At 39.8% G+C, this 23549-nt stretch overlaps 1 long non-coding RNA gene across 1 annotated transcript in view; it reads right to left on the bottom strand.

The window, feature by feature from the left end:
- LOC106949040 (uncharacterized) overlaps nucleotides 1-23000 on the bottom strand; it is a 29238-nt gene extending 6238 nt beyond the window's left edge. Inside the window, exon 1 of the long non-coding RNA XR_001425309.1 lies at nucleotides 22654-23000. This is a non-coding gene — a long non-coding RNA (uncharacterized LOC106949040). The remainder of the gene's footprint in view (nucleotides 1-22653) is intronic.
- Nucleotides 23001-23549: the final 549 nt, after the last annotated feature.

Genomic DNA, 23549 nt, shown 5'->3' with positions numbered 1-23549 from the left:
TTTTCCAGTTGCAGAACATGATAAATGCAAATTTAAAAAAATGAAATAAGCCATTAATATTAGGAGAAGAGAAACCAGTCCTGAGTATCTGATATTTAATATAGCATGGGATGGTCAAAATGGTGTTTCTAAATTTGTATTTTTATATATATACATAAACATGAGCCAAATAATTATTTATTCATTCAAAGATTCATTATTGCAAAAAAGAAAAACAAAAAGGCCATCTCTTATGTCTTAAAAGGACAGTGTCATTTAAAATCGACTTATTTGAGCTTTACATCATGTTCTAATGTTATTTCCTCTTCAAAAACATAGTTGGAGTGTTGCCTTGATGTATGTTGAGAAATCCTTTAATCTCCATGGCAACCATTCAGCTGTGCAAAACGCCTGGGTGAACCTAGCTCCACCTTTGAGAATGAAGCTCCTCCTCCGAGCTGCACTTTCCAAGCTTCCTCCTCACAGAGCAGCATGAATCCACCCACTGAGCTCCTTCAGACTAGCCAGCAGCAATTAGCAAAAATCCATCAGGTATTAGCAAATACCTGATGGAAGTGTGTAGCTCATTATAGGAGCCACTTCTCAGAGCAACACTGGTAAAAACGTTTTTAAAGGGTTAATAGAGGAGCCATGTTGTGATGACTTCCTGATGCATACATATAGTATTTTTATAACAACAATCAAGTAACATAGTTACTTGATTGTGTTACAAAATGGCACTGAGTCTGGAAAACAAATAACACTGCCCCTTTAAACAAGCTGTTTAAAGGGGCAGTAATATTACTGCCCCTGTTTAAAGGGGCAGTAATAATAAGCCTAATTTAACATAAAGACAACATTGACTATAAGACATGATGAAATTGTTATTGTTTTAAGACGTTACCACAAAGAGATTTTTTTTAAATCAGAGATGGTGAATTTTTCATCCACCTCTCTAAGGATCCTGGACCTCAATTTAAATGGAATCTTCTTTGTAACTCTTAAAAACATACAACAAAAAAATGTCTACAAAACTTTTTAACTTCCAAATTCTGTTGAGAGAACAATTGCCCCAAACAAATGAGCCGCATCATTTATGAATAAAAAGGCTCTTGCTTTCCAGAGAACAACTTGTGTTTACTGTCTTTGAAACACAGATGCTTAACTGTCTTGGCTTAGATGCAATGATGGCGTCTGAGGGGCACAACAAGGATGAATGTTTAATGCTCTCAAACACACACTTATCCTGCATTCCAAAAACAATAGCATGCAGATGTGTGAGTGTGCACACACACGCGCGCGCGCGCTTGTAGCTCTTTATAATCAAACAAGCAGTGCTGCCGGAGCTTTACATCTTTGCTATGGCTGTCACCGAGCCTACGTCAACAGATGGCCCCTGCAGGAGCTCCAACAGACTCATTTACCTCCCTAAACAAAGTTGTTGCCATCGGCTGGCAGACGGCTGACACCACGCCTCTGCTACGCAGCTTAGCGGTCTGGGCGGGACACTGAACTGAGCTTCGGAAAGACGCAGCAGAACAAGCAAAACCAACACCCATCTGTTCTCATCCCCTCTCAGCCGCAGTAAATGGATCCATCATCGTTCCTCCATTCTTCTCGCCTGCTTTCCGTTATTAGGGACATTAGCTTTGCATGTAATTAATTAGTGCTTTAAATAGTGGATTTGTCAAAGTAATGACTTTCATTTAAGATGTTTTTGCCAGTATTGATTAGGCTTACAGTCCGTATACATGTTGAGGTTTATGTAAACTGTTGAATCCTCTTTAGTCACCTTTTAAAGGCGATGTAGTTCTGGCTTTGATGTAGAAGGGTTTATTTATTTAACATGAAGGCAACATTTTACTAAAGTATTCACATCACTTGGAATTTACATACATCTTATGGGGCTGTCAAAATGAATCATTAATCCTGCATTAATTCACATTCTTTTAACGCCGTTAATCTCTTTTTAACGTGGGATTAATTGCATAGGTTTGTGTACTTTGAATGTGATTTCCTTCTGTTTCAGCTGCTTCTCTTTGGGTTTGATGTATCATTTCTTAAAAAAGTCATCTCTGAAAATGGTTCCACTCTCTTCTCCTCTCCTCCTCCTCTGTGCTGCGTTGTCGCTCACAGCACACAAAAAAAACCCCAGAATTATTTTACTGTTGTAGACAAAACAACATTTTACATACCAAAGGATCATTTTGTGTTCATCTTACCGTTCACAACTGAAGCAACACTAAGCTGCTGTACACAAATAGAAAAACATGAACAATGATAAATATAAAAGCATGACAGACATGAGAAATGATCCCATGTTTTGCCTGTTAGATCATATTTTAATAAATAGACAAGCATTTACAACTCATTAACTCAGTCCCTTTTTTATAATGATTAGTCATGGCTAATTCACAGCAAAGTTGTTTTAATCCAATTAAAAATCATCAATCGATAGCCCTAGCTAATGTGTAAATATATATTAGGGTTGTTGTAAAAGATTATCTTAGTAATCAAGTATTCTATCAATTTATTCTGATGATTAATCGAGTAATCGGATAAAAATCTTATAAAATAAAATATTGGTAAATTCTACCATAACAGGAGTCTTATCATTGGACAAACGTTGGCTCAAATTTTCATATTTGTGCATGAACACAATTATTTTTTTGTAGTTTAATTAACCAGCAACAATAGCAGCTCATTTTTATGTTAACCCGGACAAAAATTACACAAAAATCTGAAATTATATTGTATTTAATAATAAAGAGGCAGGCTGACAAAGACACCTCTGAAAAAATGTCTATACCCTTTAGTTTATGTATTCATCTTCAGTTAATTTAATAGATGAACTCTCACTTTGACAGTTAATCCAGGGCAACCAACATCCTTCAGTTATCTATTCAGTCACCTAATAATTTAACAGTCAACCTGCATGTAACGTAGTCAGTATAAATCCAGTTTTATACAGTAAAAGTCAAGGGGTATGAATACTTTTGAAAGGCGGTGATGATGTGTTCACCATAGAAACAGCAGATAAAATGGTGATGAAGAGGAGCACCGAGAACATCAACTTCATCTGAAAAACACAGCGAGGTCAGCGAGTCATTTTGATTGGACCACAGCCCACTTTACTGTTAAAAAACACTTTGACCAAAAATGGCAGACATCATTTATCTGGCCTCCATTCCCAGAAAAGCCTTTTGTTGGGAGAGATTTTTGCGGGAAATCCAGCCGTATCTAGAGACCGTCCTCTCTGACTCTGAATCTCAAATGAAGTGAGTGTATGAGTTAAAAAGGGAGCTGAATGCAAAGCAGCCGCAGGTTTACATTAGATTAACAGCCTACATCCGCGGGTCTGTTCAGCTCAGAGTGCAGCTCTGCTCTGTTTTTCGAGGGCTCAACAGAGAAGTGGGATCACAAAGTAAGCTGGGGGTTTTTTATCCGAGTCTCTGCTGCAGCTCTGCGCCTGCCTGCCTGCACGTGCTTTATTTTTTTCTTCTTCATCCACTCCAGCAGCAGTAGCAGAAGCCTATCTGAAGACAGTTGTTGCATATCAATCGGAGCGCAGGGTGCAGATCCATCACGGAGCCGCAGGCGGGGAACTTCAAGCCTTGTGTTGCCTGCTGCTGCGTCTACAAATCGTGCGGCGGAAATGAATAGTAATGTAATTTTAAGATGAGGAAAGCTCATGTCAGCAAAGTGTGAGGGTAGGAACTCGGGTCAGCTGGTGGAAAAGCCACCGTCTTGTTAGTAAATGATGGCTTTACATGGCAGTGTGGTTCAAGTCAAGATGACTCAGCAGTTTCCAGATTGTTCTGTGGTGTTTGTCTGGTGGATCCCACCACGCCCTCACGTGTCTGTCACAGATTCAAAGTACTGACCGCGTTTCTCTTTTTAAAGTTATTTTTTTTTACCCAGCCTCCCTCAATCCCCAAGGTTCCTGAGCTCTGCTTTCATGTTCAAACATCTGATTCACAAGACAGATATTGATTTATTTTCTCATGAGAGGCGCCAGATGTCCCGGTTTGAAACACGTTGCCACCGTGTTGGTGACTCCCAGTACCAAAACTGGAAATGTTTCCACTTCTTTGTGTCTACATGCGTCATTCAGAGCCCTGCATGGTTTATACCGCACCTCAAATTGGAGCCTTCTCAAGCTAAATAAAGGCCACTTGGTCTTATGTAACCAGAGTGGATGCGTACGATAACACTCGTCTGAGGAGAAGAAAACAGAAGACATGTTGGTATTACCCACGCTGAACAGAACTGGGGCTTGACTTTGTTCCTTGTTTTTTTTTTAGGGGGGTGGGGGGGAATTGGGAGCAGATACATGGTGGAAAAAAAAATTTACTTATAATATGATTACAACCTGATTGCATTGGTTGTACCTCCCCAAAAATATGATGTGGCTAATTTTACTATGAACAAGCAAGAGCTAGCAAGTTCTAACTGGAAGTTTCTCCTTAATAAGGACAGTTTGATCTGCTGGCCTATTGTTTCTATTATTAAAATACTCCTTCAGCTCCATTTGTCTAGATGTTCTACTTATGGTGCGTTCACACCAAACGCGTCCGACGCTTCAAGTTTGACACATGTGCACTTTGAACATTTTACTCTACACCTAGCGTCTCACGCATCAGGTGTGTCAGGTTTACATTCAAAGTCTATGTGGAAGCAGAGGGCACGTCAGACGCATCAAAAATCACTCTAATCGTTTTCCATTGCTGACCAATTCGTCGGACACGTAAAACACTCAAAATGCTCCATATGGCTTGTATTAGACGCTCCACAACGGACCCTTGACGTGCCTCCACATAGACTTTGAATGTAAACCAGATGTCCGAAATGCGTTTGGTGTGAATACACCATTATACCTATCACTTTAATGGTGACACATTTTACTTCCGTTAGGAAACGTCTCTGGGCAATATAAAACATGCTCATTAAATGTTTTTTGTTGCATGAAATCATTCTTAGATGAGATTCTAGTTTGCTCCGTTCTGCCTATGAGCTGTTTTAGGGCGTCTTGTCACTTTAAATCTAAATAAGCTGCTGGCTACGCCCCCAACGTTTACACTCAAACATGAACATAGCTGCAAAAAGTTGCAATATTATACAACCATACATCTTTGAAAAGCAGAAGTGGAGTATCCTACACAACCATTAAGATTCAAGCGTGTGGTTTCTGGAATGCAAGTCAACAACAAAACATTTATCTTTTCCAGCAGCCATTGTACGGCGTATACAGAGGCAAAACCAGCTGACCAAATGCGCTGGAGCTCTGCTTGGGTTGTTAGGCGACAGGGTTGCTGAGTAACGGAGGAGTACCCGCTGATTTGTGACAGTATATTCCAAAGGTTTTTGAAATGGCTCATTTTCCAGACACCGTAAAATATTAACTTACTGTCAAAAACCAGTTGGATGTTTTTGTTTTTTTTTTTGTTGAATGGCTTGGGTTGTTTTTAGAAGCAGTAGGAACCCAAATAGAAGCATAAAAATGTGCAAAATGCAAATTTTGTATAATACGTTCCCTGCAATGCATCTAGCTTCCTTTCAACACATTTTTTCTATTGTTTCACATTAACAGTTTTTACATTTTTCAGTTAAAGTACCTACATTCCTGCCCACTTGAACTAGCAACAGGTAAGACAAGGTGAATCTCCTCAGTCTGTGTAAGTCAGGTGATGGAAGATGAGTTCAGACGATGTGGATAGAAGCTGCCACCCCCCACTGTCTCTCAATGGGAGAAAGTTCGGTTAGTCCAGGAAAACTGCGCACCAGAAAGCACCTTGATGACCTCTCAGCTCTTGGAATAGCCTGCTGTCACCTCGCTGGTAATTACCTGCCACTCAGGGCAGTGGACAGACCCACAAATAGATGGGAGTGGCAGTCAGGGATCCGGCCCAGACAGCGGGGAAAGCAAGAGTGTAGAAAAGACGAGGAGGGCTCAGAGGATGGTAATGAGGCCTGTGAAGCAGACCGGGCTGTCAGAGCAGCAGGGCTGGACTGGAGGCACACACCCATTATCCTCATTTATGGAAGCCAGATTAGGAGCTTTTATCCAGGGGACATCGTTGTCTTCCACCTCAAGACTCTCAATACTCTTGTACACTGATAAGAACTCAAAACAAAGTCCAAAAGCCAGCACGGTCTTGTATCCGACTACTTTTAAAATATCCGTCACTGTCTTTAGTCGCCGAGTTGTTCATGCTCCTCTTAATTTGTCATAACTTTTTATTCATCATCATCAAAGCTTTATGCTTGCTGTAGTGTGTAATTTTCACTGTATTTAACTTTAGGTTTTCTGGCTGCATTCAGTGCAGTGTGTTGAACAGTACAGATTCCAGGAGGGACTGATTGGTTTTTTCATACTTTTGCTTTTCATTTAGCATGGAAGAAACAGAAGAAATCTGGAAATGTATACTGTTTCCCTTTGTTGCTTGATTGAGATTTTAATTAAACAGAGGATACTTGATAGAAACGAGCAGGATGCATTATTTAGTTGAAATCTGAGGATACTTACCAAATCCAACCTTTTTATTCTAAAAGTTAAAGATGGTCTGCAAAACTAGTTTCTGGTACATTAAGTTGGGTTCTTGTGGTTTCCCATCTAACAGATGTATTACAAAGTGTATCATTAGCATTCATCAGAAGCTGTACAATCACTTCTGTCTCAAGATGTTCACAGCTGTTATTTCATAGCTAGCTTAATTCTCCAGAGTTGTAAATATTCTTGGACAAAGAACCATTTCTGGACGATGTACCCTAGGCGGTTTTTAATGAACATATTGTTTATTTTTAAAGGTTTCTGATGCGAATAACTGGGTACTTTTCAGAAGTTAGTATTTACTTTTGTGAAATTTAACAACTACTTGCTGTAAGTTCCAAGAAAATACCCAGTAAGTTTTAGAAAAGTGAATAATTAATTTAATGTATTAATGTTTTTTTTAAAAGATATCAGACATTATTCACTTTTACTCTGCTGAAGCTTATGATTCCCTTATGTTCTTTTTCACTACCTCCTGTAAAGTCTTGCCTTTTTCTCTTTTTATTTCAGCTCCTCTCTCCCAGCTGGAATTTTTCCAACTCTTTTCAAAAGTTGTCACCCCACGTCTTAAAAACTCTGGATCTGATCCCAACATCTCCAATAATCTCTGTCTCCTTTCCAACTTTCCATTTGACACCAAAATTCTTGAAAAAGCTAAAACCGGTTGCCTCCATCCTCATTTAACTAAAAACTGATTCTGTGAACTATTCCAGTCTGGTTTCCACCCCGGTCACAGCCCAGTCTGCTCTCCTGAGAATCACTAATGACCTTCTCAGTTCATCCAACTCAAATCCTTCAGCTTTCACACTTTCCTAGTTAGCTAAGGTGTGCCCCAAAATTCTGTCCTTGTCCCCTTCTTTTTATTACCTGCCTTCTTCCTCTTGGCAATATTTTCCATAAATTCAATATCAGTTTCTATTACTTTGTTGATGATGCTCAGTTCTTCTTAATTGCTTCATCAAACCCCTCACTTTCACCCTCCTTGGTTTCTCCTTCACTCAGGTTAAGAGTCTGGCTGTCATTCTTGACAGTAGTTTGCAATTTCACTCTCACATTGATAAGATTACCAGGTCTAGTTTGTTCGTAACATCAACACTCATTCACAATCCAACGTTCTTCCTCTGCTATCCAGCTCACTGTTCTCTGTCCTCAGCACCAACCCAACTCTGGAACCCTCTACCTCAAGACATCCGCAACATTGACTCTCTTCTTACAGTCAAAAAGCAACTCAAAACTCATCTGCTCAAGTTAGCCTTTTCTTTATAATCTCATTTGTTTTTTGTTTTTTCCTTTTACCTCTTATTTCATTTTTTTGTGCATTCTTGGATTGTTCTTTTCTCTTCCTTGTAAAATGTCCTTGGGTGTCTTGAAAGGTGCTAACAAATAAAATCTATCATTACAACATTTTTGGCCCATGCTAGCTAATTTGCTTCATCAGTCCTTTGTTGGGCTTATGGTCACCTAATAAAAAACAATTTAATGCAAGTTTTAAAAAATGAATGTGAAAGAACACTAATTAAGGGAAGACAATATAAAAAACAACAAAAAAGTCCCTGGTAAACTACATTTCACAAATATTCTTAGAAAGCACTCACTCTACCCTAAAGTTATAAAATGGAACCAGTAAGCCACCACCATTTTCTTAGACTGTGCTCGCTAGACTTTGTGCTGCTACCAAACGTTCTTTGAAGTATTTTGACATCAAAAATCATCTTAATAGTCACAATTAACAAGTGTCAGTCTAGTTGTTTTCAGGAGCATAACATACATTCAAACTAACATGATGTGTGATGACAGAAGGGAGAGGAACTTTATGATCCAGTTTGTGTGATTGCACCAGCAATAAACATGCAGTGATTATAATGAGGCCCAGAGAGGACTGCTAAAGAAAACAGAGCAGCAGTTTGCTACCAGAATGATCATTCTGGGCCTGAGAGCATCCAGGAGAGCAAAAAGGAACGTAGAAATACAAAGAAAAAAAACAAAACTAAACAAAGAAATTTCATTTTGTTTCCAAGCTACATGTGCTTACTTTGAAACAGGCGCTAAAAGCTGAGAAAACACAGAAGGAAAATTAGCAACAGTAAGGTTGATCTCCATCCAGTTCGACACTCATCTTCTATAAATGCCCCGGACTGTCAGACTATTAGGCAAATAACGTGTAAAACAAATGTCAAATCTTTTTCAATTCCCATCACTGCAGTGAGAAGCCATATTTAATTCATAGCTGTACATAAATTATGCAGAGTTCTGTATTAAAAAATGCAGAACTGGCAGTTAAATTGAAACGACAACAAACCTGCAAACTTTTATGATTTTCCTATCAAAGTTTCCTTCCTGAGGGGTGATGGAGGTACCTGTGAATGTCACGCCCCGAGTGAAATGATACAACAAAAGCTTCACGTGGGAATGATGGTACTGGCTTCATTTGGACTTTTGAGCTTTAATTTGCTTTATCTTTCTTTCCCTTTCTTAATCCTTATTGGCAGGAAACCAACAGGATATTGGATATTGTTTCTGCTGGGAACTAGCAAGAGGTAAAGGATGATTCAAAGTGAATTTGAAGAAACAGCAAAGCCCACAGGTTGCATTCAGGGTCTGTTTCTCGGGATTTAAAAGGTGGCGTATATGAATGAACTATGAGAATGCAAGGAATATGGAAGAGAATCTTTTTCAGTTTTATTAGACAGACCTGTATTTAACATTTAGGCTAACACTTAAAGCTGCAGTATGTAACTTTTAGCAAAAATATATTTCTTTTACATATTTGTTAAAACTGTCACCATGTCGTGACGGTCTGCTGTGAAATGAGCTGCTATTGTTGTCTGAAGAAACACTCTGCTCCGGACCAAAAACAACCAATCAGAGGCAGGAGGAGGGTCTTATCGCTGTCAATCAAATCATGTATTGTTAAGAGAGGAAAAATTCTTGAACTTTAAAAGCCCTTTGACTCGTTAAATCCTCTCTTATGCCAGGGTTCAGAAAAATGCTGTGCGCAAAGACTGAGATCACACAGAGATAACAGCATCACAATAATCAGCATTTATTCAAGACAGATGCATACTATGACCAGACAAACACATCACAAAACATCAGAAACCTCAGAGCACAAACACATGAATTTACCTGAGAGAGAAAAAGACAAAAAAAAGACAAAATGGAAACGACAAACAAAAAGCAAAGACGTCTTTGGAGAAGTTGCAAGAGCAAAATCTGAATTTTCTTCTCTGTAGAAAGTTTTATCCTCTTGTGTTTAATTTATTCAAATAAGGCGTACCTGTGCTCATCCAACCAGAAGCTATCTCTGACCCTCTCTCAAGCCAGAAACCCCTGCCGTGTTTACGGCCTTTCACAGATGAGTGTGAAAAGCTGGAACTTCTCCTGTATTGTTTTCCCACACAGACAAAAGGCAGTTCAAACGATCCTAGCAAACCATCTGCTGTAACTACAGGTAAATTAAAGGTCAATAGGCCAGAATACATTACTAATTTCAAAACCACAATTAGGCCATTTGAATCAAGACATGTTAAGTTTTAAAACTAGCTTATTTTAAATTTATTTTCTCAACAGTATGCACTAAATGTGTTAATGACAAACAACTTACAGTTACAGGAAAACAGTTTATCTGCTATCAATGATCATGCTAACTAGCATTAGCATTCACAACAACCTATGCCAGCTGCAGCATAGCAGACAGCCAGGGGAGGAGAGAAAGTGGGAGAAGAGGAGCGCCACACTGAAGGTGATTAACATCGCTAAGCACCGCCTCTTTGCTCTGATTGGTTGTTTCTTGTTAGCACTGGGAGTTTGATTTTTTTTCACAGATTCTCTGTGTCATACCAAACTGCTACAACATGGTGACAGTTTCAACAAGTGTATAAAAAAGTTTCATACTTTAAAGGATCATCCACATGTATTGGGACGCCCGATAAATATGAATAAAAGACCTTAAACGAAACCATACCACACAAGTGAGGCAGTAAAAACATATCCAAGCACCGCTAAGGTGAAAATCACTGTCAGGTTTATTAATATTATGTACATGATATGAGAGCTTACACAATCACACACTCTTCAACAGGTCAGAGTAAAAAGTCAAGTCACCTCTGATTTACAGAGTCCCACACAAGTCTTTATACCAGAGGATGAAATATAAGGGAAACACAGGGAGAGACCTTCTGGCTCCCTTACAGGTGTATCTATCAGAGTAACCTTCAGAGTGTTAGATCAGACAGTAAGTTCATTATGGGAAAGTTAATAAGCATCAAAATAGACATATAACATGACCATTGAATTAATAAAGCCATAAGGTATTTGCCTGTAATAACATTTCCCGACCACAGTCGATATGCGTGAACCTTCATAAATCATAACATCTTCATCTTCATAAATGATTGAGAAAATGGCTCCTCTGGCCTTTGCAAGAGTAAACTCATGTAAACTCAAACTTAGAATGCTTTTTCCACTTAAAAAAAATATAAAAATTTGATCAATTGATAATAATTAGTCTTGCCTGTTGTGTTGAAGGTTGGTTCCCACCTTTCGCGAAAATATCCTAGTTTTTTTTTTTCTAACTAAACGGAACTAAAAACAGTGACTGAACATAAAGTCAAGGAAGGCAAAAGGGAAAATGTTTTTTTCGCCAGAAGTCGAACTAAGATGTTCCACTCATTAGCGGTAATGTAGTAGTTAAACCATTTTTCTTTACACCCTTGTCCCAAGTGGTTTGGAAGGGGTGCTGGTGCCCGTCTCCAGCGAACGTTCTGGGCGAGAGGCGGGGTAGTAGTTAAACCAAAGCATTGATTTACAGCTTACACTCAGTACATACAAAAATGTTACTCATTTATCTTTACTGAAGGTTAAATAATTACTTGATTGCATTATAAAATGGCACTATGTGGCTGGAAAATACATAATGCTGTCCCTTTAAATGAAAAGTGTTGGTCTTCATTGGGTTTTTCAAGATAAAAGCTCCAATCCAACACAGAAGTTATAATTTATTCACACACAAAACCAACCGCTTTACATGACCCGGGACCTAAATCCAGAACAAGAAGAGAGGATCTGATTGGTTGACCTAAAGAGAGAACTCTGAATCTGGATCAGAGGTATGCCGTCCTGTTTACAAAAGCAGTTTGTACAAACTCTTAACAGCAGGGAGGCGAGCCTGATGAATAATTTATTCTTCCTCATCTTCCTCTTCCGTCTCGGCAAGCAAAAAAAAAAAAAAAAAAGCACCACCTTTGAGCCAGCTTTCTGCCAAACGACTCAGAGAACAGCAGAGGTGCAGCGTTCCTCAAACATTTACAATATCAGTCTGCTGAGGAACAGAACCAGTTTAGGTTGACTGAGCCGGAGCCGATTGTCTGCCTGCTGTGATGTTTATGGGGGAGTTTCTTTTACAAAAAAAACAAAAACAAAAAAAACAACTGACATTCATCTGCACATTTATTTGTGTATAGTTAGACATCTGAGGAATTTCATCAGAACCTCCCTGGAACATCCAGAGGATTCTCTTCAAGTCAGAGTGCTGCAGCGATGATGGGAGGAACCTCTGCTGCTCATTCAGATGTTTGCACAGCTAATTAAATACATATCTGGCCATAGATCTCTCTCCACTTTGTAGAAAAACTGTGTAGAGATAAATTGCTCATTAGAAGCCTCCACGTCTTTGAAAACATCCGCTGGTTCAACGTTATGAGCGGCGCCTGTGAGCCTTTGATTAATGAGCTCCTCCCCAGCCGTCTGCTCCCTAATGCAATATGCATGCATTGTGTTGTTTTTTTTCCTTCCCCTTTCGTTTCCTCCCACCACTCTAAATGGACTGATTACACACGCAGCAGAAATGAATAATACGGACTGATTTGGTTCGTTTCATTTGCATGTTTGCACAGCTTTCATTTGAAGCTTCATAAGAAAGTCAGTAAACAGAGGGAGTGAGAATCTGTTTCCACACGGTTTGGTCCTGTCCAAGTCCAAGTGGGTTTTAATGTGGAAATTGAGTCAAGCTGGACTGATTCGGCTGAGCTCCCTTCAAGCTCATTAGAAGTTTTCAATTAGAGGCCGACTGAAGTCCGGAGCACAGGCAGAATCCCAAACTCTCTGGCCTTTTTTAGCCATTCCCTTTGCTTCTGCAACGGGCTTTGAGTGAGAGAACTGCAGTGCAAAATGAAGAACAGCATTCAGTTTGGTTAGCGTCTATATAAAAAATATCTCAGAAATTAACAGTTGTCACGAATAAAGGTTTCCTAAAATAAAACCCCCCAAAATGACTGCTTATATCCAAAATATCTAATTAAATATAACATTTTGGTACGTCTTGATTAAACCTTATTCTCTCAGTAAAGCAAAAAAAAAAAAAAAAAAAAAAAAAAAAAAAAAAAACAAACAAAAAAAAACAGCCTTTTGCTGTTCACAATAATGTCAACAGCACTCCACTCAAATATAAATACATTACAAAATACTAAAAATAATGATATATTTTGCAGCATAAAGTCTCCTCAGTGTTTGTGCGCTCGCACATCAACATGTTCAGACTTTCAACAAAATCAGATTCTTAACCAGGATTTTCTTTGCTGTGTTTGAACAGTAAGTTTATGTTTTTGAGTAGAGAAGAAAAAACATTCCCACAACTGCAATATAAATTATGTATCACTATGAACAATTACAAAATTACATAAGGCGATTTTTAATAAAACTAGTCATTTAGATCAAAACTACTGAGTCAGGGAATTACTTGATTATGGACAAAATAATCAAGTTAATAATTCCTTAATATTGATAAATAAGTACGTGTTCCACTCGCAGATTATATCACTGATAACATGACATTTTTCCACTTACACAAGTGACAGTGGAAATTGTACTTTTTCATCAATTTTAAGGAATTATCGACTTAAAACAAGCTCCTATATATTGCTGAAAAGATCCAACTGTATTAAGATATTTGCACAAGAAACTAGACCAAAAATACGAGGTAATATTTTGTGTTATTGCAGTGCATTGCCTCAGAACATAACTGGCTGATGACACTGAAGTTGGTGTCTGATTAGAGTCCTTCATGGCTGATAATTTTCTGGGCCACTTCATATTCCTTTGAGGAATCTGAATGCATTTGATACTAAAGAGTAAAAATCTCAACTGTGTAGTTCTACGCTGAACAAACAATAAGAACACAGATTGAAGTTTATCAAACCATAATATTATTGATGAAAAAATGTATATCTCAAAAGAAGCAATTCAAAGCTTTCTGACCATCAGAACCATCTTGTAACAAGACTTGAAAATCCTGTGTACAGACTGATCAAACTTCAACCAACCCAATAACTTTACATGTTTTTGTTTGGTTTGGGGAAAATAACCAAACTCTGCCACGTTTTCTCACATATATTGGTAAAACCTCTTGGCAGCACTACATTGTAGATCATGTATTAACTGCACCTGTACAGCATTATACTACACTTTACAGCAGCTCCAAAGATTTCAGAACCTGTCCCAGCAACTGCGCCCACTATCTGCTCCTTGATCCAGTTGCACTGAACCTTGTGCACGATCGTCAAAACGATTTGGGGAAGGTATCTCCAGGCAGAGCCAGCGGGCGAACACCAGCCCCCTTCCTGATCCATTTGTCCCTGGATAATATCATTCGGAAACCCCCACCTGCTCCAGGTGTGCCGTCTCTGACACGAAACGTTTCTAGTAGTTTTGGAAACCCAGCAGAAACCAGGACGCAGACCGAATATGGTTTGTTTGGCGGCGCCGGCTCATCGTCTCATCCCACTCAGTGTCTGACTGACCACAAAGCCTCCTGTCTCATTGGCAGTGGTGTGGAAATCTAACAGATTATGAGGACGGACGTTTTGGGATAGCATGTGGGTGTTTTTATGTTTTTCTTTCCTAACGGAGCCTCTTCTCATAGAACAGATCTCCTCTGGTGGAACACTGAAATGACTGAATGTCTGTTGCAGATTCCTTCAACGCTTCTTCAACTCTGCAGAGGAAACGCCTGCTGCATCTTGACATTCTCTGCTGTGCGTTTTAGAAGCGAACCCGCCCCCCACCTCTCCGTTTCACCCGGCCTTCCCCCTACTGAGAGAAACGAGACGGTTTCTGTAAAACATCTGCCGTCTCCGTGGTCAGGCTCCTGGGTTTTTTTCTCTCCTCCCTTTGAGTTTTTTCTCTCGCTCTTATTTCCAACATTAGCCTTCACGTCTCATTTTCAGACACTTTGATCAGTTTTGTGTGATGCACATCATCATGCGAGTCCTCTCACACAGCCAGAGGCCACCATCATTATTATCAATCAAAACACAGTCTAGAGCATTGCAGTACGCCAACCTCCATCTGCAGCTTTCTTAATTATATGTAAAAGTCCTGCTGGCTTCAAAAGATGTGTCTCTGGATTTTGCAGAGTGTGTGTGTGTGTCACTGACAGCATTCTGGAGCTCCAACTTAAACCTTCAACCTTTATATTCACTTGAACTCTGTCTGTGATTGACCTCTTTCTCGTCCCATTTTGTTCGTCTGATGTCTCCCAGCAGTCTGAGCTTCTCCAGCCCAGCAACATGAGCTTGTTTTGTTCTACTGGTGTTTTTTCTTTCATCTCCTCTCACTAACATCTATAAAATACGTTCACGTAGCCTGTAAACAGGCATCATCATATAAAATTGACTTTTTGAGCTTTACATCATGTTATAATCTCCCGTGGCAACCACACAACTGTTGAAAACACTTGGGTGGACCTAGCTCCGCCTTCCGGGACAGAGCACTTTCAGCCCAACTCCCCCACTCAGCTCCTTCAGACTAGCCAGCAACAATTAGCAAACTGAGCATCTGCTGGAGCTGCTTCTCAGTGAAACGCTGGTAAAAACATTGTTAAAAGGTTAACAGAGGAGCCATGTTGTGATGACTTCCTGAAGGACTGGCTTCATGACTTTCAGAAAAAGCAGGAGTTTTTAAAGAGACAGAGTCCCAATTTCAAGGCATTAAATTGGAAAGTAAAGTTTTTTTTAAGTAATATTTGATATATTTAGTATTTTTATAACAACTGAAGGTAACATAGTTATTTTATTTGTGCTATAAAATGGCACTATGTTGCTGGAAAACACAAATGTGCTGACTTGCATCCATAACCCCAGCTGCTAACAGCAAAGCCAGTATGTGTGATGTAGGAAGTAGCACAGTCTCTTTTCCTCATTTGTGGCTATTAATAAAAGGAGTTGTTTATGGAATAAAACAACTCCTTTGATGTGAGACTAATTAAGAAAGAAATGACGAGTGAAAGAAAACCCTGTGAATTTCATAGAGGGGGATTAGCAGGAGCACTGCAGTTATTATGGCCTTTATCATCTGTTTGCTCTTACACCGCTTCAGCTATTAAGAGTAATCAAACAGGGCCAGCGGGGGGAGCTGGCTCCCTGGTGGGGTATTTCACCCCCCAGCTCCCCAGCGTCTCACCCAAATGTAAAAATTAATCAGTATCAATCTAGGGGAACAAAATACAGGATTTGAAGATGAAAATGACAACACAAAGGTCCAACAAATCCATCATGTATATTTTAAAACAGATTTTGGATCTTTGAGAGAGCAACAATCAGTAATTTTTCATTTTTCTCCTAATATTTTCCAAATAATTGGAAGTATCGGCTGCTTCAAGAGCTCAGGATTGAGCTGACACAGCAGTTCCACTGCAGTCCTCAGAGGTTTTATACCTGTTGTAAAATCTTTGATCGCAGCCCAAACACCCCCCCCCCCAAACCTTCACGAACAGTAGCTCCTGATCATCGTTCTGTTCCAGCTGGATTTTTTTCTAAATGTTTCGTAGCCTTACCAATCTCTCTTAAACATCTCCAGTTGCTTCCCGTCTCGTATTGGTCTGATTTTAAAGATCCCGTTCCTGGTCTGTGGAGCTGCTAATCGCCCGATACTAAATTGCACATTGAAATGCATCCAGTTCATCAACCCAACAGCTTTCTCAGTTACCAGACAGATGGATCCTTTAAATTCCCAAAAGCTGGTTAGAAAATCTGGTGATTTAAATCAGTGCTTATGCACAAAAACAAACAAAATAAAAAACAAAAAACAGTCGCACAACTATTTTTGCATGTAATGTTAGTTCTTTTGCAGAAAGGTTACACTAAGCTGTTTTAATCACATTGAGGAGGGTTTAAATGTATTTTGCACTTGGTTTCAAACTAAAATATCTCCTTGCTGTTTTCACTTATAACAAACAATCTTTCTTTCTGATGTGACATGTAAGACAACTAGAGACTGAGGAAACTGTCAACACGACACAACAGCAGCCAAATAATACGAGTATAATAAGTAGTGCACTCTCTGGGTGACATCTGAAGCTGCAACATGCAACTTTTAGAACCAAATATGTTATTTTTAGCATTTGTTAAAACTGTAAATATGTTGTAACAGTATAATATAGGATAGATAATCTGTGTTCCAGCACTAACTGCAGAAATACACCAGTCATTAAGAAACAACCAATCACAGACAGGAGGAGGGTCTTAATGCTGTCAATCATTCTCATGCTCACTCCCTCCCGCTTGTTCTTTGCTACACTGGTGGTTCCAATACATTAGTGGTAGTGTAGCCTGTCACTAATGCTAATGCTAGTTAGACCCAGGCCTGATTACTGCCAAGCCTGCGGAATCAAGAAAAACCTTAAATGGAACCTATCTGGTACCACTGAAAAGGCAGAAAACAACACTTCACATCCTGGCTACAGAAATTCAAGAACAGAGGAGGAACAAAATCATCAACATTCATCAGTTTGGACACAGTATAAAGTCATTTCTAACACATCAGACCACAATGTCCTTGGTTGTCCCTGCAGTATAAAGCTTAAATAGGCCAGAAAGAATCCCTCAGATAACTCATTCATGACGATATGCAGAAGATTGTTCCGTAATAGCATATTGACTATAAATACTAATATAATGGAATATTGCAACATCCAAAATAAGAATTGTTTTCATTACATGCAGAAAAACATTTGACAAGGTTAATTTGGAATTTTTACTTGTAAATAAATTTGAGTTTGGATAGAGAAAACACACGACTGGATTTCTCAGAGCTTCGATCTTTAAAGAGCAACTAGATATTAGGTTGGATGATGAATTGATTTCTTTTAATGACTATTTAATTTTTGGGAAAATCTGGATGTTTTTTTTTCACCACAAGCCTACCTAAAAAAACAACAACAACAAAAAAAAAAAAAACAAAACAAAAAAAAAACAATAAATAAATAAATAAAAATCAATCCACCAGCTGCAGCTGATCCAGAACGCTGCTGCTGGTGTTCTGATTAAAACCATCAACGCAGTTCTACAGTCCTTATACTGATAGAATAGACTTTAAAATACTATTGTTAGTTTATAAATCACTGAACAGCTTAGCAACACAATACTTTAAAGATCTGCTGCTGTTGTATCAACCTTCCAGACCTCTCAGGTCTTATGGTTCTGGTCTGCATCCAGAACCAGAACCAAACGAGAAGCAGCGTTCAGTTTTTATGCTCTTTTAGACCTAACAGTTTTTGTTTCATTGTTGAGGACCCTCTACACCAGTATTTCCTAACCCTCGTCCTCAATGCTCTCTGCCCTGCATGTTTTAGGTATTCCCTTGCTTCAGACCAGCTGATTTCAATTGATGACTGTTTAACAGATGTTTGTTGAACTGCAATCAGTTGAATCAGGCACATTAAAGCAGGGAAACCTCTAAAACATGTAGGACAGTGTGCCTTGAGGACCAGGGTTGGGAAACACTGCTCTACAAAACCTGTGCTCACTGACTGGGTGCTACAAGGTTTTTTCAAACAGAAAATGTTTGAAAAAGCTGAAAAATCCTTCCATCTTCACAAGGCTGGGAGAATTATTGATCAGAAACATTTGAGAAGATTACCAGAAGGAGCCTGCCTGCAGGAGAAAATTATGAATAAAAGATGGATATTAAAGACTTCTGCACTATGACCTCATGATTCATGAGGTCAGGACATTAAAGCTGCAATATGCAACAAATAATATGATTTTTACATATTTGTTAAAATGCTATGACAGTTAAATATAAGACAGATAATCTGTGAAAAAACTGATCTCGTCCACCTCCTCCCTGAGCTACTACTACAGTCTGAAGTAATGCACCGCACCCGACCCAAAACAACCAATCAGAACCAGGAGGAAGGTCTTAGTGCTGTCAATCAACCTTATGTACTCACTGCTAAATGTCCCAATGGCAGAGAACCAACTCAGCCATTAGCGGATGGCAGATAAGCAGGACAACTGCTTATCTGCCATCAGCGGCGGCTACGCTAACTAGCCTTAGTATTCATGACAGGCTCTGCTGACAGGCAGAAGATGTTTGACAGCAGGGAGCAACAAGGTTTATAGGATTGGGGGTGAATGGCGCGCATACAGATATGATTGACATGCCAAGACCCGCCTCCTGGCTCTGACTGGTTGTAGAAACAACCAAAAATCTAGCTCCTCTGCCTTCTGGGAGAAGAGCTAGATTTTTTTCATAGATTATCTGTCTCCCAAATGGCGATGTTCTAAACAAATACGTAAAAAACTATTTTTTTTTTTTTTTTAAATAAAGCTTTAAGTAGCTCAGCTGAATCACATGTCTAGTTCAGAAGGGTTTGTCAAGCCCAAACTCCACCTGCAGCTCTCAGTTTCTTGCTCAGGAGCCGCATAGTGTCACTGCCAAACGCAGCAGGCAGCATGTAGCCCCAGCTATATACACACACACACACACACACGCACACGTTTGTGTGGCTATCTTTGTGGGGACTTTCCATTGACTTCCATAGCCTAAACCTTACCCTTAACCTAACCATTACATACCTAACCATAACCCCGAACCAAAACTCAATTCACACCTGAAGCCTAAATCTAACTCCTGACCCTAAAACAGTGTTTCTCCTTGTGGGGACCAGGCTACGGTCCCCACAAGGAGCAGTGGGTCCCCACATTGTAGTATGTCAGGAAAATGGTCCCCACAATGTATTACAAACAAACGCGCGCACACACACTTACTAGCTTTCAAACCGGGGGGGAAAAGGGTGCAGACGCATTCATCTGACACTGGATCACTTTGAACCCTACCAAGTCTTGTCCCATTTTAGAACAAACCAGGAACGTAGCGGATGTATCGCTGCAGCGCTCACGCTGCTCTCTGTTGCAGAAAATTGGGCATATAATTACCACTGGAGTGGATTTGCTTACTCATCTCCTCCTCTGCAGATAAATGAAAGCTGCGCACCGCCGCACACCTTGTTCTCATCGGTTCAGCTGAGTGGGACAGGTGGTGCCGGACACTCAGCGGGAAGGGGAGGCTCCTACCTACAGCGCTGGCATCCTCTCCTCTCCTCCGACGTACTTTCACCACCCACGCACAACGGCCCTGCAGATGGGCTCCGGTGTGGCACCAAGCCCGATGCTCCTTTGCAGGCCTCCGCCGCATGCTAACACATTTTGACTGCGAGACATTTAAAACCTGCAGGAACAAGGTCAAAGAAGAGGAAGACAAAAAAACAGGCCAGAAGCTGTGGATCGGTTGTGAATTGAGACAATATTTTGGTGGTTTATAGAAGATTTGAAGATTATCTCTGCTAGATTATGAAACTTTTCATGCCATGTAGGAGGCACTGGAAGTATGACGGGAGGTGTTCAGATCAGATGAGAACAAAATTAAGAGTTATGGTCACAATAAGTGACACCCTGAAGAGGAGGTAGATTCATACTGTGGGGATGATTCTGTTCAGCAGAGACGGGGAATCTGGTTAGAGTTGATGGGGAAATGGATGGAAATAAACAAAGCAGATGGAGGCTGTAAACAGAGGTGGAGGTTCACCTTCCAGCAGGGCAACTACATTCACATCACACTTAGAACCACATGATTCATGTGCTATCACAGCTGACTCTGGAGGAGCAGCTCCTCTTGGTTTCTCACCTTTTGCCTTGTGGTAGTTTTTGATATTAAAGAGGCAGTAGTATGTTTACTCCAGCCACGTAGTGCCATTTTATAGCACGATAAAGTAACTATGTTACACAGGTTTTAAATGTTATAAAATACTAAATCAAATAGGGCTTAAAAGAAAACTGACTTCGTAATTTAACGCATTGAAATTGAGCCTCTGTCTCGTTAACAACTCCTGCTCTTTCTGAAACTCCACTTTCAGGAAGTCATCACAACATGGCTCCTCTATTAACTCTGTAACAAAGTTGTTTTTTAACCAGCATTTCACCGAGAAGTTGCTCATATAATGAGCTCAGCAGATGTGGAGTTCAACCAGATGTTTGCTAATTGCTCCTGGCTAGTCTGAAGGAGCAGAGTGGAGGGAGGGCTGCTCTGTGAGGCAGAAGCTCAGAAACTTGAAAAGTGAGGCTATGAGGTGGAGCTTCGTTCCTGGAGGCTGAGTTAGGTCCACCCAAGGGCTTTGCACAGCTGCATGGTTGCCATGGAGATTAAAGGATTACTAAAACATGAATTAAAGAATCAATGCAACACTGTAGTGATGAGGGAACAACATTATAACATGATGTAAAGATAAAAACATTGATATTGCATAATACTGCCACTTTAAAGCTGAAGAATTTGAAATACCTGAGTAGCAGTGGGAGAGGGGGGATGAGGGTAACAGCTGGTGCAGTCATGCATCTGTGGGGTTGCAGGAACCTCCTGACCTTCTTATCAGGAGGTCAGCATTAATGACCAACATGAACATCAGCTGTCCAAAAGGAACCAAAGGAGATTTAAATGTTCCCGTCATCAACCACTGACTGCAGCTTTATGGCGATTAAACCTTTTCATTACCCATTGATGTGCTGCAACAAAACCTCCCAAACAGGATTAGGCTGAAGTGTGAAACACAACCACTTCTGATGCTACGGTCCTTTTTAGAAAATCTGCTCACAATTAGAGGGGCTGCAGTGCTTTAGGGCAGGATTAGCGAACAAAGAGATGGGAGATACACTGAATGAAGCATCCAAAGCTCTTCCCTTCCCTGAACTTTTTGCCGTGCCATCAGCTCCTGGCAGAGAGCATCCCGTCATCCCTTCCATCCCTCACGCCGTGTTGTTTGTGTCAGGATGAGTTAGTGCTGCTGGGGTGGCAAGCAGACGTGCTTCGTTTGAGCGCCGAGAATGGAGGGAAAAAAGGGGCACATTCATTCATCAACAGGATGCGCAGTGCAATTGTGGCAGCAAGAGTAAAGTAGATAAATGGCTAATCACCTGAAGAAATGAGATGATTCATCTCTTCCTGATATTACGCTCGTTTAAGGACCGCCAGCGGGGATCCATCAGTGTCTGCTACAGAGCAGACTATCTTGTTTGTTACGCTGTGTGAACTCTGAATGTTTACACCCATAAAAATATAAAAAATAAAAAATCTTAATTAAAACACAAAGTGTTTTCAGTGAACATAGAGCAAATATGGGTAAAAACAGGAGTGAAGAGTGAAGGTTGCAGAATTAACCAGTCAAGTGGGATAATTGTAGCTTTTGAGATTAGCAAGGAAGATACCATCATGCTTAACAACCTGGTTGTTCAATGAGTAGATTTTTATTATCCGTGATAAAATATTTGTTTATTGTTCAGCAAAATGAATCTGATTCTGTATACAAACGATGTGTAAAAAGGTTTAGCATTAACCTTTTGTGGCAACATCAAAATCTGAGACTATAGAAAAAAAATTAAACCTTTTATTTGAATTCATTTATTCAGCGTCCCACTTTAAAGTGAGCCAAATTTAGTTAAACACGTTGGCTTAAATATGTTGTCATTTTCCTATCAACTAAAAAAAATGCTCTTTGTGTTAAGTAATAACTCACAATTACTTCAAAAATTGAGTAAGAGCAAAATTGATGAAGAAGCCAACAGGTGGTCGTTACCCTAAAGTTAAAACCAAGCCGTGCTAGCTGGCACCTAAAACTCCGGCTAGTGAGCGAAAGACGCTGGGAGAAACATTAAATGCAGGCAGCTGGAAGCTCTTTAAATGATCAAATTATTTCCACTGCCGCAGGTACCAAATGTGAAACCATGGCCCCTACACCGGACTGAAGATCAGAACCTAAATAGGTTTAACCCGACTGAAGACCGGACAAGACTTACTGTGGTACCAGAGGCAGGCGTCATTCATTGTTTCGTTTATGAAGCTTGCAGCAGCAGCACAAACAGCAACTTCTTCAGGCAACTCTTCCTCCGTCTGGTCCTCCTCATCTTCATTACTCCTTGTGTTTTCTACAGTTTCAGAGCGCTACGGTTCAAATTGAGAAATCTTAAGACGTTACCTACTGCTCTTTTGGCTGGACGAAAACAGCGCGAACAGACCTAGCATACCTCATTTACCCAGAATGCATAGCAGCGCCAACAACATGCCACGTCTCTGACTACTTTAAGTTTATGAAAACCAAATAGCCTACAGTATTTTCATTGCATTATTTTTTTTTACATCTAAAATATTTCTCAAAGTCTACTGCTCATTTTAATTATTTGGCTATTAAAATTAGTCAAATAACCGTGGCTCATTCTAATGATATAAACAATTTTTTTAGTTGCATAATTATTGGTACAAAAACAAGCATTCTTTCATTATTAGGCCTGAGCAGGAAATATATTGACTTTTTGAAGGTCTAACAATATATGAAAACTCACCGAATTTTGTTGGCTTACCAGTCTTGGTAAAAATGACTATAATGCAAAAGTCGCAACAGAAAGAGCTCAACAGAGCCACTTGGCAACTTTCAAAACGCTGTGCTCATTTAGGTTACCTTACTGCAAAGGTCTGAAGTTTGTCACATTTATAGAACTTCCCAGGACCTACAGAAGTCTCCTGCAGCCGTGGGCTGGGGTCAAAGTCCAGGCCCTGTCTATAGACAAGTATACAACAAACAAGACGTCAGCCATGTTGGATTGAACCTTTTTTTTTTTTTTTTGAGTTGTTTTTAAGCTCTGCATTTCATTGAACTTTTCTTGGCTTGAAAATTGGTGAGTTTGGGGATCTAAAG

Source organism: Poecilia latipinna, unplaced genomic scaffold (genome assembly GCF_001443285.1).
Source record: "Poecilia latipinna isolate Pla-1442-1.1 unplaced genomic scaffold, P_latipinna-1.0 Scaffold321, whole genome shotgun sequence".
Taxonomy (NCBI): domain Eukaryota; kingdom Metazoa; phylum Chordata; class Actinopteri; order Cyprinodontiformes; family Poeciliidae; genus Poecilia; species Poecilia latipinna.
This window is presented reverse-complemented; position numbering and strand designations above follow the sequence as displayed.